Genomic DNA, 20,738 nt, shown 5'->3' with positions numbered 1-20,738 from the left:
CTGTCGAAAACCCAGAAGTCCTTAGTCGCGCATGTCTCCTAGTGGCAACTGAAGTACCCATTGCCCTGGCCACTGAGTCTGTAGTATCCAGACCAGACTGGATGATCTGTTTGGCCACAGCTTGGTGTCCAACAGGAGCTAGTCTAACTGCACCTTTAAATCCTGCGGCAAGTTAGGCACTACAGCTCTAGCCATGTCCATCAGGGCATGCACATATTTACCCAACACACAGGTAGCAATGACCGATTTTAGGCCCATACTGCAAGATGAGAACGTTTTTTTAGCCGCTTGCTCCATCCTCTTGGACTCCCTGTCCGATGGAGTAACAGGAAAGGAGCCTGGTGCAGAACGAGCCGAACAAGAAGCCTGAACCACTAAGCTCTCAGGAGTCGAATGCTGTGACAAAAAACCTGGATCCCCAGGAGCAACTCTGTATCTCCTTGCTACAGTTCTGGACACAGCTGGCAATGTAACAGGCTTTCTCCAGACATCTAAAATAGGCTCCTTAAGAGCATCATTGGAAGGGAGCAAGGGCTCCACTGAACTAGAGGAAGGATGTAAGACTTCAGTCAAAATGTTTGTTTTAACTTCAGCACCTGGCAATGGAAGCTCCAAAAAAATCTGCAGCATTCTTAATAACCTAATGGAAGGAAGCCGTCTCTTCTGTAAATTCCCCCAAGAATGAACAATCCCACTCAGGGGCAGTGTCCAGCCCACTAGCTGAGTCTAGGCCCTGAAATTCTCCCAAGGGCTCAGCAATCTCACCTTCCTCCAATAGCGGTCTCTGGTACTCTTGCTCTTCCAAGAGCCTCAGCGCTCTCCTCCTCGACAGCAACCTGGCCACCAACCTTAGAATCGACAGAGTTAGATGACATTGACGACACCAGCTTCAAAACAGATGGGTGCAGTAAGGGAAAAGAAGGAGATGCACTCCGTCCCGACTAGGACACATCTGGTGCCGGAGTGGACTCCATCGGCACGGTCGGCATATGAGGCGCTGCCATTGATGCCGTCAGCCCATAAGGCGATGTCATTGGCGCCGAACCAGCACCCTCAGCCTGATAAAAGGCACAAACAGAGCAGACTTGTATGGAGCCGGAGAGCCCAAGGAGAATGCCAAAGGACCCGTGGGAGCAGCCAGTGCCATAGCCTTATTAAAAATACTGAACATGGCATTCAGAAACACCGCCGGATCCGCTCCCTGAGTCAGGAAGGCAGAAAACCTTTGATCTTCATGCGTCGCTTGGGTCGGATGTGGAACCTGTGCCACCGACTCCTGAACCCCAGGTGAACAGTGAGTTGGATGACTCACTGGGGACTCAACCACCTCGATGAGCGATGGCGCCAAAGAAGCCTGAGGACTTTGAGGCTGGGGAGTTACAGTAGGACTAAATTCCTACGCCGTACGACGCCGTCTAGATGGAGAACGAGATTGAGAACGATCTCTAGAAGAACGACGTTGAGGGTCGTGCCGGCGCCGCTTCTTGTGTGACCTCAACGACTTATGGGATGACAAGTCCCTAGTCTTGGACCTTCGGTGACTTCTGTGTCCTTTCTTCGCCTTAGCTAAAAAGAGCTTAGCTTCTCTTTCTTTCCGCACCTTCACATTCATACTTTGGCAGGACACGCACTCTTCTACGTCGTGGTCCGAACTGAGACACCATAAACAGTCATCGTGAGGGTCCGTGACAGACATACGACCCCCGCACTCATGACAAGGTTTAAACTTTGACTTCTTAGAAGGAGACATTGTAACAGGTACAATAAGACACCTTTGAAACAGTAGCTTCTCAAGAGCCAGGAGAAAACAGTTAGCGTCGAAGGCACGGAAAAAATAAAACTGACGTCAGCACGCCTGCGAAGACTTCTTATTGCCACAATGACATCAGATGGAGTCGCATGCGGAGCCGTGCAATTGTGACATCCTCGCCGATGTGAAGGGTTGGGAAGACAGTTTCAGTCGAATGCTGGTGCACTGGGAGAATTCATAAGGTGAGGAATCCACAGGTAGTTGTATCCATCAGAAATAAATTGTAAACTGCACATATATGACATTTGCAAAATTATGTAAAGATTCAAATTGAAAAAAGTAATTGAAGAGAAATATACTTAATAACAAGTAACATTCCAGTAATAAATATCATGCTTGCTTGTGTTATGCTGAATGCAAACTTTCCTTGTGTAAAAATAAGAGCACTAACCCGTTCCCTGAGATCATCAATATTAGAGATTAAAATACTCTATGTGTCAAAATAGTGGCTAAAATTCATAACAGGACTCCCATCTTAACATGACCATCTGTAGCAGAGTTACGGTGCATGTGCATTTAATGCTGTAAAATTACAAAAAATTTTAATAGTGTCCATGTGGGCTATAAGTTCCAGTCCCAATGGGTAAATTACAGAGGAACTAAGATATTATGTACACCAACAAGTAATTCACCGTGTGCCTGAGGGAAGGTTACAACTTAATCTGTGAGTTCTGATTCTAACTAATATATAATCCATGAAGGTGGTATAGAAAACTCAAAACAGTATCATTAATAATAAAGAAAAAAGATTACTGTCCATAGCAGAATCAAGCAGTCCAAACAACTGATCCTAGTCACTTGCACCAAATCAAGATATTTCTTCATATTTCAGACCTTCAAGGATGAAATAAGAAAAAGATGCCTTTTCAAATTAACTAATGTAAAAATACTCAAAAGAACACTTAGGGGTTTTACAATCCGAGAAAGCAACCGGTAGAAAGACAGACCCAGAGTCCCTGGAAGTCACAGAGTTTCATGTACAAGCAACACTTGACAAAGGGGTGAACCAGACGGATCTAACCCAGGTGGACCGCTAATTCCTCATCCGTATCCAAACCGTATGGAACCTTGGTATTCAAAGCAACAATATATTATGACTCCAGCCTTTTTAGCATTTGCTCTCTATTACTATAACGTTGGTTTGGGGGTACCTGTAAATGATAAAAAATGTTAGTTTGAGTTTGGAGATGTCTCTGTTGTGTGTCTGGTTAAAGTGTCCCGCCACTGGATAGTGAGGATCAAAATTAATATTAGCCCTCATGTGCTATAGCACCCTCTTCTTGGTTGTGTGTGTGGTACTACCAATATACCTCAGTTGACAAGGACATTTCAACACAGACAGACAAGTCAGTAGAGCACTTAAAATAAGCTTTGATATTAATCATAGTTCAAATTAGTGGTGAACTGTATTCAGTGACTATAGTGCTATATCTAAAATGCCTTGAATTTAGAACAAAGATAAAATCCTTCTATCAATCCACTGCTATGTGCTTTACAAATGCCACTCACACTTAGTTTATCTTTCAGTGCGATGCCTTTCTTGAATGTCACCCTTGGGACTCTCCTCGCTGAGGACAGGTCAATGTTTAAGTAGGATATTCTTAACATCCTGTGGCTTGTCATTAAAGGTGGCAAAAATCTGCATTTCAACGATCCCTCTTTGTATGGGATTTTGGGTACTAAAAGGTCCTCTCCTTTCTTTGCAAGCTTTTGCTACGGCAGATCTTACAATAGTAGGCTTGTATCCTCTTTGTATGAATCTCTGTGACGTGATCTCACATTCGTCTTGAAATGCTTCCTCAGTACTGCAAATTCTTCTAGCCCTTAGGAACTCACCATAAGGAATAATCTGAATCAAACTTTTAGGGTGGTTTCTGGAGGCATGAAGCAAAGTGTTACCTGCTATCGACTTTCTGTGATGTTTAGATGTTAATTTCATATCCTTCAAAGTAATAATGGTATCAAGGAATTCAACAGAAACAGTGCCTGTGTGCAGTTAAGACAATGTTATAAGTGTTTGTGTTAAGGTGTTGGACAAACCCTTCTGCTTTCTTCCGTGTACCTTTCCAGATGACAAAAATGTAATTGATGTATCTCAGCTACAGGGCCACTTTAAAATCAAAATCGTCAAGGGCTTTAGCTACCTGCTGCTCCTACCACCCAATGGAAAAGTTGGCAAAACTTGGAGAGAAGCAGGTGTCCATCGCCGTCCCCTGTTTCTGGTGGAAAAGTGTGTTTTCAAATTGAAAGAAGTTGTTTTCAAAACAATACTGGATCATTTGCAATAACATGTCAGTATGGAAGAACAAGGAGAGGGATCTGGCTCTTAGAAAGTGACTAACACCCATAATACCATCTGTGTGCCTAATACTAGTATAGAGGCTAGCTACCTCTAATGTTACCAGTAGAAAATTTTCTTCCCATTGTATACCCTCAATACTATTAAAAAAAAAAATCCTACTGTCTTGTATGTAAGAGGGCAGGGTCTGAACCAAAGGGCTGAGAAAATAATCTATGTAGCATGAAGTATTCTCTAACAGGGAATTCAAAGAGGACACAATGGGACTTTTTGTGTATCTTAGGTAAGAGGTATCAATTAGGCCTTCTAGGATGTTCACAATAAAGAAATCTGTATTCTTCCCATTCCAACAAACCCCCTCCCTCCATTCTACCAGTTTAGCATAGTACACATTAATAGACTTGCGTATGGTGTTATAATCATTAAGTTCTTAACACTCTTTGCCATTCAGCTGACGAAATCCCTCTTGCAAATACATTTCTCTTGGTAGTATCATAACATTTCCTACTTTATCGGACTGTCTTATTACAACAATAGTATCATTCTGGAGGCTATTTACAGTGTTTCCTTTGAGCCAATTTTTTAAATCCTGCACAACAAGAGTCTCGAAAGTGTCAATACCATCATGATTGAGTTTAGGATTATGTGTTGATTTTACCTTAAATTCAGTGGGACAGCTCATTTCCAAGTTAATTCCCATATTGTCCAGATTCAAAAAAGGGTCCTCCATAAAAGTAGATTCTGTGTCCAGGGTGAAGAGAGTGTCTATATCACTTATTGTCAGGTTACTCATCTTTTCCCTGACAGCCGATCTGGGTACAGGTTCACCTTTCAAGACGTACCATTTGTCTAACTTGAGTTTCCTGAAAAACTGAGAGGTCAATTCTGCTGCATGAAAAGTTGAAGGCACTGGTGGGGCAGAAAGAGAATCCTAGTTTCAGGACTCATTTTTCTGTTTAGTTAAGAGTACATGTAGAAAGATTTCACATTGAGGTTTTTATCCATTAAGGATGTGTTTTCTGTCCTCTTGTCAAAATCCCATGGGGGATGAGTTTCTTCTTATGCCATCCGATTCTCGTCTTCCTGCGTTTCAGCCCCTGTCTCTTCCTCTTTCATTATCTTTCTTCCAATATGGTTGACCTTCGTCTTTCCCCAGAAGCATTAATGCTTCCCATAAATTTGGTGTCTTAAGACTTTCACAGGTGGCAGCATTCCGTTTCCTCAACTGATACATCACTCTCACTGAGATTGCTATTTCCATTTTCAACAACTATGTTAGTGCTGTTCAATGACTTTAAATTACTCAAGGCTTGAATATTTCTCCTCAGTTCATCATATTTATGGCTGAAAGTAAAAGCCCTACCCATCTCAGTCTTTCTGATCTCTCAGAAACTGCCTCAGTTTTTTTATTTGGATTTCTGCTTCCAACTTCGTGACCCTCTCACAGATCTCCAACATTTGTTTTTCAAAGGATTCTTGGTTCTCTATGGTCTGTAGTTCTTGTTTTAATGCAGCAATCTCTAGTAGTAATTGCTCATGTTCCTACCATGCATATTTAATTAAGCTCTTCATCATCTCTTTTGAACAATTCGAGCTAGTTGTTGCCCATTCTTGGAGTTCCTCTGGGTTGGGAAGCTCTTCCGAGGAGACTGTGAGTATGCGTAGGCCTCTAGGAATGCGTCCACAGTCTATGTACTTGTAGAAAGCTGGCCTGGTGTGTCGTAGGTACCTAAGGTACTTACACCTTATACCAGGTCCAGGTATCCCCTATTAGTGAAGTGTAGGCAGTGTCTAGAAACCAGGCTCTCTAGAGGTAGCTGTAGATGAGCAGCCAAGGCTTATCTAGGAGACATGCAAAGCTCATGCAGAACCACTGTAGTCACACAGCACTTAAACACATAAAGGAAAACACTCAGCTGTACAAGAATAAAGGTACTTTATTTTTGAAAAAAACAATACCACAAAGTACTAGAAGGGCAACCCCCCAATAGGACATAAGCAATACACTAAATATATCCACTAGTAAACAGTAATAGGCATATAAAAGGTTAGAAAACAGTGCAAATGTAGATAACCAATAGTGACCCTAGGGAGAGCCCAAATCATTTACAAAAAAAAATGGAATGCGAACACAAGACCCCCACCTTGGTAAACAACAAACCAAGTAACACAGTATCCCCCCCAGTGACAGTACCCCCCAGGAAAGCAGGAGTAAATAATTGGAATTTCCCCAAACCACCCAAAAGGAGGAAAAAGAAGAAAAGACACCCAGACAAGACTGCAAAAAAACAGCAGTGGATTCCTGGAGAAGAAGACCTGTGGAGAGAGGGGACCAAGTCCAAAAGTCACAGTGGAGTCAGGAGGCATAGGAGCTACTACCCACCCAGTGTTACTTGCCTGAGTTGGTCGACGATGAGGAAGAACAGGTCATCACTGCAGCCTTGGAGCCGGAGAAGAGTTTCTGATGGACGCAGAAGATGTCCTACGCTGGAGTGAAGATTGCAGACAGGTGTCGGTGCAGGAATTCCACCAACAAGCTTTGGAAAAGGTAAATTTGCGGTTAGTGGATAAATGTAGCTGCCGGGGACCAGCAAGGCCCAGGAGGACTCAACCCCAGAGGGGCAGTTAGAGGGGCCCTCAGCAACAGAGAGAGCCCACAGGAGCAGAGGCAGCACCCCCCCACCCCCCGGAGTCCCACAGGACGGGTACACAGAAGTCATAGAAGGAGCACAGGAGCACAAGCCGCACTACAGAAAGGGATCCAACGCCGCAGAAGAGCTACGCAGAGGGAAGTGGGTCGCAGGAAGGAGTGCTAGGGACTGGAGCTACAAGTCGCTTCAAGATCCCTTGGAGGAGATGCAAACAAGTCTTGTCAGCTTCAAGAGACAAAGTGCACAGGGGTAATGTCCTCTGTGGGAAAGCAATGGCTTACCTCCACCAAAGTTGGAAAGCTGGTAGAGAGGACCAAGAGGACTACTCAGGACCACCACCGTGATGCAGGATCCATGCAGCTCAGGATGAGAGGAGATGCACGCAGCTGGTCGTCGTTGCAGCAGGTGCCTGCAGATGCAGGTGAGTGAATCCTTCACTCCAAGGGAGATTCCTTCTTTCTTCTAGTGCAGACTGAAGACATGCCATCCTCACTGGATGCACAGCTGGTGGAAATGTTGCAATTGCTGGCAGGAGCCTGGGAAACAATGTTACTGAACAGTTCTTCTTCTTGGAGGCAGCTTGTCGCATCCTGGAGGTTCTAGTCGCAGTTCTGGAGGTCAGAAGTCGAAGTGGAGGTTGCAGAGGAGTCCTGCTAGAATCTTGCAAGCCAAATCTGAGGACCCACCCTAGAGAGAGACCCAAATATCCCTGAAAGAGGGCTTGGTCACCTAACCAGGTAAGCACCTATCAGGAGGGGGGTTCAGATGTCACCTGTCTGGCCTGGCCCCTCAGATGCTCCGAGATTTCCCTGCCAACCTTGGAAACAAGATGGAAGAACCCAGGGACCCTCTGGAGGAGCTCTGAGTACCACCCATGGGGTTTTGATGGACAGGGGAGTGGTCACTGCCCTTTCAATTATCCAGTTTTGTGCCAGACCAGGGACTGTGTGGACCTGAACCGGTGTGGATTGGTTTCTTCACAGAGGGCACTAAATGTGCCTTCCAAAACATACCAGTGGCTTGGGGAGGCTACCCTTCCCAAGCCAGTCACACCTATTTCTATTTCCAAAGAGAGAGGGTGTTACACCCCTCTCCCAAAGGAAATCCTTTGTTCTGCCTTCCTGATCAGGCAGCAGGAGGTCAGAAACCTGTCTGAGGGGTGGCAGCAGCTTGGACTACCCGGAAAACCCTGGAAGACTAGTGGTAGCAATGCTGGGGATCCTCTAAGGAGCCCCCAGAGTTAGGGTGACCAGCCGTCGCAGATTTCCCCAGACAGTCCCAGTTTTTAGAGGACTGTCCCGGTGTCCCGATGCCTCTTTTAATTTTAAACAAATGCCCTGTTTTTTGGGACAAAGGTCAGATTGTTACATAAATGTCCCAGTTTTTGGGACAAAGTTCAGATTATCTAGGGAAGCATAAATTAAAGGTATTCTTTCCTTTAACAGACACCTACAAAGTATGCAATAATTAAATTAATGTATCTGTTACTGTGAGGCAACACAACCCCCTGTCTGCTCCTAGCAGAGACACCGGAGTGGGAAGTAGAGAGAGGTGGGTGGGGGAGGGGGTGCAGGATGGGAGGTCAAGCCATAGCTAATTTTATATGCGTAGTCTTGTAAATGTGTGTGTGTACATATATATATATATATATATATATATATATATATACACACACACACACACACATGTATAGGCACACATTCACAAAGCTGCGCCAAAAAACGGGACAGGCCAGATATAAAAGTGGTTGTAAAGTCTTTAGTACTTCTTTTATGTCTGACCTGTCCCAGTTTTTGCTCCTCAAAATCTGGTCACCCTACCCAGAGTGCATAGGATCACACTTCAGATACTTGCAACAGTATTGGGATATGATTCCGACATGTTTGATACCAAACATGTCCAGGTTCAGAGTTACCATTATGTAGCTGGACATGGGTATTGACCGATGTCCAGTACACACGTAAAATGGCGTCCCCACACTCACAAAGTCGAGGAAAATGGGCCTGGAGTTTGTGGGGCACCTCTGCTAGTGCAGGGGTGCTCTCACACAGAGGTACCTGCACCCTGCTCTCTGGGATGAGAGGGCCTACCATAGGGTACCTACCATACACAGTGACCTTGTGTGAAATGGGTGCATGCACATGTTTCACGCAGACTGCAATGGCAGGCCTGCAGAATCCTTTGCATGGGCTCCCTATGGGAGGCAGAATAACTGCTGCAGTCCATAGGGATCCCCTGGATCCCAGATGCCCTGGGTATCATATACTAGGGACTTACATTGGGGGGATCAGTATGCCAGTTGTGGGAAGAAAAAGGTACAGTTACAAGTTAGGAGGGGGAGAGAGCATAATCACTGGGGTCCTGGTTAGCAGGATCCCAGTGAACACAGTCAAACACGGACAGACAGAAAAATGGGGGTAACCATGTCAAGAAAAAGGGCACTTTCCTACAGTATTTCTCTAAGGTAATGGCTTCCCACCATTTGTTATTTCTTGCATAATCAAGTATTTCTGTCTAGTAGTTAGATTATGTATTGCTGCAGCATCCTGCAAAGTACTACTGCCTGCTTGTGCAAACTGTACCTCTGCTCTTCTTCTCCTCTCTGTGTCATCCATGCAGCTTGTTCTAAATCACTCTTATAGCAGATTAATCCTGAAGAAGGCTCCTATTAATACCACTCTGACAATCAGGTCCTAGTAGCCTCACACCCACTGTCTGCAATCCGAACCTTTCACTACCTCTGCCCATTCCCCGTTATTTATTTTGCTTTTCCTGTCTTTCAAGGATCTCTCCATTTATACCTTGATGTTGGCAAACAAACTCTTTAGCTCCGTTGTTTGTGAATACTCTATTGTCAGTAATAGCATGTGGCACTCTATGAACAGGCACTTTAGCCTAATTTCCTGGTCCCAACCAATTCTCTGAGTGCATTAACACTAATGAAATGTCATTATGCTTAGCTCTCGAAGTTTCAAACTAATAATAGCCGCACTAGAACCATTGATAGATTCATCGGTCTTGTGTCTCTGCTCCTCTTCCAAAATGTCTGGAATCCATAATGTGCATAGAGTATGACTTAGCTTGTTCTTTTTAGCATTTGAAGCAATTTCACTGTTAAAAGTCTTAATTTTTAACAGTTACTCGCTTACATTACCACACTATGCACCATAGCTGTCAACCTTTTATGAACTGATTGTCGTGTACTACGATATTGCTTTTCATGCATTGTCTTTACTTGTTATATTATTATTTTATGCTGCTGACACTTCAATGGACTTGATTGTCTAAAGTATTTTAATTTGTTACTATTTGGGTACAGAGGGTACAATAAAATGAAGGTACTCTCAGAAAGCCAGGCCAGGCCAGGGATTAGCTGTCCCTTAAAGGCCTGGATCTTTGCATTTGAGGCTCAATCGGTAGGAATTGCAACCAAATCATGCTTCATTAATTTTATTGGACAATAATCTGTGAACCCTACCTAATGGTCATTTTGCATTGCAGCGTATTTAAACACCTTACACAGTGCAAAACGAAGTTCGGGTTCAAAAGTGGTCGCTGTTTTTACTCCACCACTGCCTTCAATTCGATCTTTGGTGCATCAGGTTGACTTTCCACAATTATGGATGATGGGGACTGGTGGCCATCTTTGAAAGAATAAGGTGATTCGTAGAGCACTAACATCTTTACATTTGGGGTCTCACCTCCCATCAATAAGGTGCTGCCTCCAACTCAGTGGCAGTTTAACAGCGAGGCTGCCAAATTATATGGCAGGACCGGAGGCTTCGGATTATGCTTCTTCTTTGTTGCTTATTGTTAAACACACAGTAGCCGAATAAAATTAGACTTTAATAAAACAACATTTCCCCAAAAATGTTTGATGACATCATGTCCCCTGCACCCATGACGGTCCCCGCCACATATATGTAGGTCCTCTGGCGCCATCTTCTTCCTTTTTTTTGCTGCTGCAAGACAAGGTAAGTCGTTTTTCATTTCTCTCTTAATAACCTAAGAGTCACATATGGCCTAATGGTTAAGGACTCAGACACTCACACTAACAGTTGAGGGTCCTAATCCAGGTGCGTCTGAGGTCGGTTCCCTGATGTGATTCCTTGTAAACGCTATATAAACAAGCTGGGAGGAACGAGATCCCAAATACGGACGAAGAATAAAAATTCTGTCAATATTGCCTCAGGCATTGCATTTCGGTGACTGCAGAGTATCTCCAAGATCAATGCAATGTGGTGGTGGATTGGAACTTGAGCTATTGCAGAGATTCCAGTGAGTGAAGTTCCTCCACTCAGTTTCCCAAGCACTTCAGGATCAATGGGGACAATGCCACACAGACCTATTTGCATCATGCCTGTCCCTCACGTTTACCCAGTTCCTCTCTTGGAGACCGGATCGGCTGCCCAGTGACAGGGATGCCTTTCTTCAACGGTTTCTCTCCATTTCTAATCATTCTGAGGGTCGCAGCTCAAGCCTCCCGTCAACAAGCTTGATTAAACCGTTGTTGAGGGCTCAGCCTGCGTTTCCTAGCATGTCAGAGATCTCAGGATTCTCCGATCCTAATCCCCTCTTGACTGGATCTTCTGTCAGACCCGATGGGTCGCAGTCAGCCCCTTCTTCTACAGGGCAAACTTCAACTCATGGGTTGGCACATTTCCGGACACAATGGTTCGTGCCGAACAGACTACTGCATTCATCTCTGTATTTTTGTCTGAATCTACTCATAAGAGATACGCCTCCGCTTGGCGAAAATGGTTGGGTTGTGTGACTCACTGGGTGTGGATCCCCTAGGGAGGCAGCTGTTATCTTTGTCATTAATTTCTTCGAGGAAATGGCCTCCAGTGTTGTTCTGTCAACAATTACCACTCTGCTATTTCTGCAGGTCATACTTTTCTCCAGAGTAAGCCTTTCGGTGAACACTGGTAAGTAGGGTCATGAGGGATATTTGCCTTTCCAATCCTCCTCTGCCAAAGTATTCAGCTCTATGGGATATTAACATCGTTCTCAACTTTCTGCAGCAATGGCCATGGTACGCTGACTTGTCTAGAAATAGCTTTCAGCCAATCTACTCTTCTACTGTGCCTCATGTTGTGCAGGAGGGTGTCAGACGTAAGGGCCCTGGACATATCAGGCTGCGCACAAAGACGTTTTCCAAACAAATCACTCACCCTAGTTTCCCCGGAAATCCAAAACTTTGTATTGTTGATTGTCTGAAGGAATATGAAGATTGTACCAGAGAGTTCTGTCAACCTAACAGGGACAACTCCTAACTGCCCTCTGTAATAAAGTGTCCCTATTTTGTATAATTTCTCCTACCCCCCACACACTTTTGCCTTATATTGATGCTTACCTGACAGTGTGTGCTGGGATCCTGCTAACCAGGCCCAAGCACCAGTGTTCTTTCATCAAAACTGTACCATTGTTTCCACAATGGGTACACCCCTAGCACAAAGATGAGACCCTTGGAAAAGGTACCAGTGGTACCAAGGGCCCTGTGACTAGGGAGGGTCCATAAGTGCTGCAGCATGTATTGTGTCACCCTAAAGGACCCGTCTCCAAACACATGCACACTGCCATTCCAGCTTCTGTGTGCTGGTGGGGAGTAAAAAGGTAAAGTTCTACCTCTGCACCCGTGTCCAGCTTGCCCACCGGTCCAGAGCAGGTCTCCAGGCGATTCTGACCTTGTGTCCACCATGGATTGACCCCTCCTGGCCAACATGACGACACCTGGAGCATAAATCAGGAGGACCCCTCTGACGGCAAGACAACCAGATGAAGATTCCCAACATCCACAGGTATCCCTGCACCCGCAGCCCCCTGGTATTGGGGAATCCGACCACCGGTCCAGCAACGTTCAGCAGGTAGCCCTCCTCCTTGTCCAGCCTGTAGTTTCCCGGAACTGACCCCCTGGGCCTAGCCTGCAGCATCTTTGTGGCCCCCAGGATCCCCCTGTTGAAAAGCATTGAGAGCCTGACGCTGTGTTTGCAACAGGCACCGTGCTGCTGAGGGTGTGTGTTTGGTGCTAACCTGTGGCCCCCGCGGTGCTCACCTAAACCTCTCAGGTATGCCCTCAGAAGGATAAGTTACTTACCTGTAAATCCTAGTTCTCTTCCAGGGGTATCCTCATCAAAGTCATAAACATTAAATATTCCCGCCCACGTGCGGGGACTCCAGAGCATATGTAAACACACATGTATACGTATGAAATATATATAAAAAATAACATTTTAGTAGATAATTTCCATACGAGCATAATGTATACATGTGCAAAATAGCAATGCAGACTATGTTGATAAACAGGCTAAAAATGCTTTATTTCTATGGATTTTTTTTTTTTTTAACATACATCAAAACTTTCAATTGGAGTTAAAAACTTTGACGCCCAAGTGGAAGTCATAGAAAGTATAAGCAACACATTTAAAAAAAGAAAAACTACATTGAAAATAAAGAATAGGCTGCATGCAAGTCAATACAGTAGAACCAAAAACAAATTGGCACCGTGCCCTTAAGACCCTGTGCACCTCCAGTATCCCACCATGCCTCAGGGGTGAGAGTGAGGTGACAGTTGATTCACAGTTAGGCCAGTACTTTTTTTTACGGTGACAAAGCTCAATAGATTAGACACATGATCATCACTGCACTTCTAAAAGAATGGTGTCCAGGGAGGAGGGTGGGTTGTTTCTGACTTTGATGAGAATACCCCTGGAAGAGAACTAGGATTTACAGGTAAGTAACTTATCCTTCTCTTCCAGGGGATCCTCATCAATAGTCATAAACATTGAATAGATTAACAAGCCCATCCCCTACCTGTGCGGACTGACTAATAGAAGTGCAGGAAAAACAATATGTTATGCAAATAAATTTCTTAGAGACGCTTGACCAACTTGTGTGTCTTCTTTGGCATCTGAATCAAAACAGTAGTACCTGGTAAAAGTATGTACAGATCTCCATGTGGCAGCTTTACAAATCTCAGAGATGGGAACATTCTTAAGGAGGGTTGTAGTAGCCACCTTCCCTCTTGTTGAGTGAGCCTTAGGCTTAGCTGATAACTGCCTGTTAACCAATTGATATGCAGTCAAAATCCATGACACTATCCATCTAGAAATAGTCTGTTTTGAGGCAGCGTCGCTTGTCCTCATATGTCCATAGTTAACAAATAGACGGTCAGATTGTCTAATTGATTTAGTCTTATCCAGGTAAAATTTGTGCACTCTCTTAAGGTCCAGGGAGTGCAAAGCTGTCTCCGCCGGATTAACCGGATTGGGGAAAAATGTCAGAAGCGATATAGTCTGATTAATGTGAAAATCAGACACCACCTTAGGCAAGAACGATGGATGAGTCCTCAGGACCACTCTGTTATCATGGAAAAACCGTGAAAGGTTCTCTCGAAGACAGAGCTTGAATCTCACTGACCCTCCTAGCCGAAGTAATGGCTACCAGAAAAGCTGTCTTCCATGTAAGGAGTTGCAACTAAGCTTTGTGGATGGGTTCTATGGGAGAGGCCATGAGTCTAGATAACACTACATTCAATTCCCACAGGGGTGAGTGCTTCCGAATGGGTGGAAAGACTTTCTTTAAACCTTCTAAGAAATCCTTAACTACTGGCATGGTAAAGAAGGATTTCTGAGAGGGCGACTTACGATAAGCTGTAATAGATAAATGTATCTTAATAGAGGAAAACTGCAGACCTGATTTCACCAGATGGAGCAGATAAGGCAATATGACCTCCTCCTGAGCTTAAATAGGATTGTGATCGTGCTGTCGGCACCACATGTAGAACCTCTTCCACTTGAAGGCGTAGGAGCGTTGCGTAGATGGTCTTTTAGACTCCTTTAAAATGTTCATAGATTCCTGCGAGAGCCCTAGATGCCCATACTGCAGGAATTCAGGAGCCATGCTGTCAAGCTCAGCGAGGGAAGGTTGGGATGAAGAATCTTTACTCCTAGTCAGCTGAGGAGATCCGGTCGCACGGCAGCCTCCTGTGCGGTTGCTCTGACAACTGGAGAAGATCTGTGTACCAGTATTGTCGAGGCCATTGTGGGGCTGTGAGTATCATCCTGGTGTTGGACTTGTAAAGCTTGTTGATTTACCGCTGGTATCAGGGGAATCGGTGGAAAAGCGTAGAGAAATATCCCTGACCAGTCTATCAACAGGGCATTCCCTTGAGTCCCCAGACAGTAGAAACTGGACGCGAAGTCTGGGCATTTTTTGTTGACTTCGTCTGCAAACAGATCTAGCTGAGGCTGACCCCACCGCTGGAAGATGTCCGAGACGACTTCATCGTGAAGAACCCAATCGTGGGCATCTACGAGGGTCCTGCTTAGGAAATCTGCCTCTACGTTTTGCTTACCTGGAAGGTGGACCACTGCAAGGGACATCCCCTCGCTATCAACCAGTGCCAGATGGTTTGAGATTCCCAAGACAGGGAACGGGATCTGATGCCCCCTTGTTTGTTCAGATAGTACATTGATGTTGTATTGTCCGTCTGGACCAGAAGAGATTTTCCTTGAATCGATGGTGCAAATGATTTGAGAGCAAGGTGAACCGCTCTGAGTTCCAGTAGGTTGATATGGTAAGTCTGCTCTTTGCTGGACCACAAGCCTTGAGCCTGAAGGGGACCCAGGTGAGCTCCCCACCCCTGTAGTGATGCATCTGTTAACCAGAGTGTCAGAAGGAATAGATTGGTGAAACTGAGCCCCGACTAACAGGTGATGTTTGTGCATCCACCATTGTAATGATTGCAGAACTCTGATAGGAAGAGTTATTCTGTCCTCCATTTGGCCTGTGTGCTGATTCCACTGATCTTCCAGAGCCTCTTGAAGAGGTCTCATATGCAGTCTGGCATTTGGGACGATGAAAATGCAAGAGGCCATGGAGCCCAACAGAGATGTCACCTGACGGACCGTAAGTCTGGGAGAACTGAGGAGATTGTGACACTTCTTCATTATTGAAGATAGTCATTCTTCCGAAGGATACACTTTTTCTAGCTTTGTATCCAGTATTGCCCCCAGGTAGTGGAGGTTTTGAGTTGGTATGAGAGTGGACTTCTGGAAGTTGACTTGCAAGCCCAGAGAGTTGAAAGTATTGAGAACCAGGTTGAGATGGTTTACAATGCACATCAAAATTGCACACACGATTCCAAAAAGAAAGGTTCTTCATAGACCAATAGGTTCTACATACCACAGAAAAGAAAAAGTTATTTCTTTTAAAGCACAAGCCCTCACTCACCTTACGGTGACATGCTTCATCATAGGGCTGTGCTCCTCGTCAGGCTGGCGCTGCAATGCCTGACGGGCCCCACGAGGGGGCTCTTTGCCGGAGATCTTGTTTAAGGAGAAATGCACAACCCTGTGTCTACTTGCTTCATTTATACTACTCCCCAATGTGAGAGTCAGTAATTGCTATTAATAATAATTTCTCTTTTTATGGGGAGCGTAGACATTATTTTACCATTTCCCTATTTATTGTTTTTAACCTTGTCAGAGGTATCTACACCAAATTAAAGACGTATTTATTTTCTACCTCTAGACAATTTTAACCACTACTATACCAATCCTCCACACTTCTTTTTGACCGGTTGTGCATTTCTCCTTAAACAAGATCTCCGGCAAAGAGCCCCCTCGTGGGGCCCGTCAGGCATTGCAGCGCCAGCCTGACGAGGAGCACAGCCCTATGATGAAGCATGTCACCGTAAGGTGAGTGAGGGCTTGTGCTTTAAAAGAAAGACCTTTTTCTTTTCTGTGGTATGTAGAACCTATTGGTCTATGAAGAACCTTTCTTTTTGGAATCGTGTGTGCAATTTTGATGTGCATTATATTGGGAACTTCACACACGGGACCAGGAGTCTTTTCTCCGAATATCCCTTTCTTTTGCCCCTCCTTTGTTGGTTTTTGATGAGATGGTTTACAGCCTGTTCTGGGGTGGAAGCTTTGAGTAGCCAATCGTCCAGGTATGGATAAATAAAGATTTTCTGCTTTAAGTGTGCCGCCATCGTTGCCACACACTTGGAGAATGGCCAAGCGGCAGATTTGAGGCCGAAGGGCAGCACTCTGAACTGGTAGTGTTGAGAAGCGATCACAAACCGGAGGAATTTTCGATGTTTGGGTATAATTGGAATGTGAAAGTACGCATCCTGTAGATCTATGGAGCACATCCAGTCTCCTAGGTGTAGCAGAGGGAAAATTTGATGAAGAGCCAGCATTCTGAATTTCTGTTTCTGGATGAATTTGTTCAGTAGTCTCAAATCCAGAATAGGTCTGAAAACCCCTTCTTGACTCTTTTTCGCTACAAGAAAGTATCAGGAGTATACTCCTTTTCCCCATTGAGCAGCAGGAACCTTTTCTATCACTCTCTTTTCTAACAGGATGCAAATTTCTTTGCGTAGTAACGAATGGTGGGCAGACATTGACCTGGCTGGTGGTAGAGGAGGTGGAGGGGATCTGAAACGAAGAGAGTATCCATTCTCTACAATGTTTAGCACCCATTTTTCTCTTGTTATGCGGTGCCACTCGTGAGCGAACTTTGCGATACTTCCCCCAACTGGAGTGGTGGACAGAATTAAGGGAAGCAAATCCTCATTGCTTGCCGGAGGTTTTGGGGGTAGATTGTTGTGGTCTGCTTGGTCCGCGATCTCTTGCAGTTTTGCGAGACTGAAACAGAGGTCGCCCTTGTTTTTGTTGAGGCCTCTGGGACCAATGAGGGGTTTGAACCCTCTGTTGGTAAGGACGCCTGTCATAAGGCCTATACCTCCTTCAAAAGTCTTTTCGCCTCTCTAAGCCCACTGCTCTCATTGTGTCAACTTCTGACTTCATTTTTGCCATCTCGTTATCAGTGTGGGCGCCAAATAAAGAGTTACCATTAAACGGAAGGTTTAGGATGCGATGTTGTGCTTCCTGCTTCAACCCCGTAAACCTTAGCCAAGAAGACCTTCTTGCACAAATGCCATGCGCGTATCCGTGGGCCGCCAAGTCCGCGCCATCCGCAGCGGTGCTGATAATCTGATTGGCCACCAAACTCCCCTCTTGAAGGATCTCCTGGAGGTCTTGCCTGTCTTCCCTAGGCAACTTCTCTGCAAACCTGTTTGGTGAATCCCAGAGGGACCGGTCGTATCTGCCCAACAGTGCAGAGGCACTCAAGACCTTCATCACTGACGCTGATGTGCCACACATTTTTCTGCCCAGTGAGTCTAGATGTTTGCTCTCCTTATCTGGACGAACAGTTGACGATGAAGCCACCGAATGTGTCTTGCGGGCTGCGGCTAAAATAACAGAGTCTGGTGGGGGATCAGCCCTGAGAAATAAAGGATCCTGCTCTGGGGCCTTGTATTTCTTCAGGATCCTAGCTGGTGCTGCACGCAGGCTTGCCGGTGTCAGAAACGTTTCCATCGTCGGTTGGAGGAGACCAGGCAATAGTGGCAGTAACTTCCTGGTAGATGTTCTGTGTTGTAGGGTCTCAAAAATCGCCGATGAAGAGGTTGACGGTTCTGGAACGTCAATGTTTAGTTTCTGGGCGCCTCTAAGCAACACCTCATTGAAGGTCGTTATGTCGTCCACAGGGGACACTCTAGCCGGTGGAGAATTTGTCAAAGTCGGAGAATTGTCTCTGATGGAAGAGTTAGATGATGTGGACCACGAAGAAGCTCTCCGCTGATGTCGTGATCTCGAAGACCTCGACCTAGATCGCTGTCTGGAGCGTGACCTGCTCCTGGATCTTGACGGACTGCGTCGATGTCTAGGATTTGGCTGGCCAGATGTCGATCCAGCCCGCTCTGTGTGTGTCGTTGGCAAAGGTGTTCTTGGTAATGACGCTGACGGTGAATAAATCAGGGAATACTGGGAGTCTGGAGAAGCCAGTGCCTTGTTAAGGCTCTCCAACCATCAAGGAGACAGATTTATGGGCGAGATGTGCCCCAGTGAGTAGGCCCTTGACACTTCCGATGACCCACTCCATATAGAGACCACTGACCTTGTGGAGGAAGATCTGTCTCAGCAGGTGGTTGTGCCACCGCTTGTTCCTGATGCGTCACTCCTTGGTAGACAGATGAAAGCTGTCTCGACGTCGAACGACCGTGCACCGTCGTTGAAGGAGGCCTATGTACCCCTGACGCCAACTGAGCTTTAGGCTGGTCTGGCCTCGACGGCGACTGTCTGCCCGTTTCATGGGGGTGCTTCGATGGCGTATGTTTTGACGTCGAGCGATGGACCAGTGACGAGGGACGCCTCAGCTCCGAATGATGTGGTGACCTCGACCTCGTATGTCTTGACGTCGAGGGCTGGAGCGACTTCGATGGCATATGAGCACTCCGGTGCTTGCTCAACGTCGATCGGTGAGTTGCCGTCGACGGAGATCTATCCCAATGAGGGAGATGATCCTTCGACGTCATGTCTTTCAACGTCTTTTGGATCGCCGGCGTCGTAGATGTCAGCGCCTGGTGATGCGACGACAGAAGGGATGATGTTGACTGGGAACAGGCAGGTATTTTCTTACCGGCTGACGTCGATCTAGCTCGTCGCGCATCAGAATGGTCTTTAGAAGTTCTGGGAAGAGAAGATGATGATGTTTTCTCTCTCTCGTGAAGCCCATGAAGACTAATCTTTTCTCTGTCTTATAACGTCCTTTTTGACAGATTTTTACAATGTCTGCAGGTGTCAGGGCAGTGACTCTGAGGCAAACACACTATGCACACAGAGTGTGGATCCAATTGGGCCTTCTTCTTCCCACAGGAAGGGCATTTCACAAAAAGTGAAGGCATTTTAAGAAAGAAAATAATCACTTCACTCAGGAAGGATAAGTTACTTACCTGTAAATCCTAGTTCTCTTCCAGGGGTATCCTCATCAAAGTCATAAACATTGAATATTCCCTCCCTCGTGCGGGGACCCCGGAGCATATATAAAATACACATATATAAAGTATGAAATATGCACTAAAAATATATATAGCATTTTTAGTAGACGAATTTTCATACTAAACTCATATATACATGTGTAAAACAGCAATGCAGACTATAATCATAAACAGGCTAAAATGCTTTATATCTATGGAGTTTTTTTTGTTGTTTTTTTTAAAACAGTCTGTGGCAGTATGAACGGTATAAAGGCACCGGGAGGCGTTGATATTGCTCAGGTAAGTATTTATTTAAATTAAAGGTTTAACTGTTCGTCCCCAGGAAGCGTGGATTTTTGTCTTTTAGATATAGATAGGTATCTTTGTTCTGTGACTGATGCTTTCTGCTGTCTTTTCTTTTTTTCTCTTTTCCAGGTTATTGTTCCGGTGGTCTCTCGGCTGTTTTCAGGCTCAGGATACCGGAAACAGAAAACACAGAAAACGCTACGGTAAGTGGGGTGGATAGCCGCCTCTATTTCTTTCTAACTTTTAACAGACTGGGGAAAATAGGGAAAACAAAGGTGGGGTTGTGCAAGTGAGGAGTGGAGGGGGACCAAGTGCTCACTGTCTGGGTTTTTTTTATGCCCGTGAAGTGTTTCACACGTGGAGTCCCGGTGTCAGAAAAAGACCTCCCACTCAGCCCTTTTTACCACCCCTCCCCAGTCCTTTTCCCATTAGTGTCCCGCTTGTGTATCCACAAGGACCGTACCTTGTCAAGCCACGACCCTCCAGGGTCGTGGCTGGCGTTCTCGTGGCCCTCTAGTTGGTCTCCTTCGCCAGGGATACCCGGTTCCGACACCTCCATGAATACAGGATCTCTTCTGTAGGGTACGTTCGGCCAGCCGTCTCGGGGAATCTCCTGCTCCTTCTCGGTCTCCTTTTCTTCTCGTTCTGCTGCTCTCTCCTCGCGATCCTCCTCCAGCGTCTCTCTCTCTGTCTCCGTGTTCCTGGGGCTTTTCCGTCCCCCGGGCCGGAAACCCTCCAGGGTTGCCCCGGCAACCTCGGGACGCCGGCCTCTCTCTGGCCGCGTTGCCGTGGAAACGCCGGGACGTGGAAATGACGTATCGGAGGAGTCCGATACGTCACTTT

Source organism: Pleurodeles waltl, chromosome 12 (assembly GCF_031143425.1).
Source record: "Pleurodeles waltl isolate 20211129_DDA chromosome 12, aPleWal1.hap1.20221129, whole genome shotgun sequence".
NCBI classification, from domain to species: domain Eukaryota; kingdom Metazoa; phylum Chordata; class Amphibia; order Caudata; family Salamandridae; genus Pleurodeles; species Pleurodeles waltl.
This window is presented reverse-complemented; position numbering follows the sequence as displayed.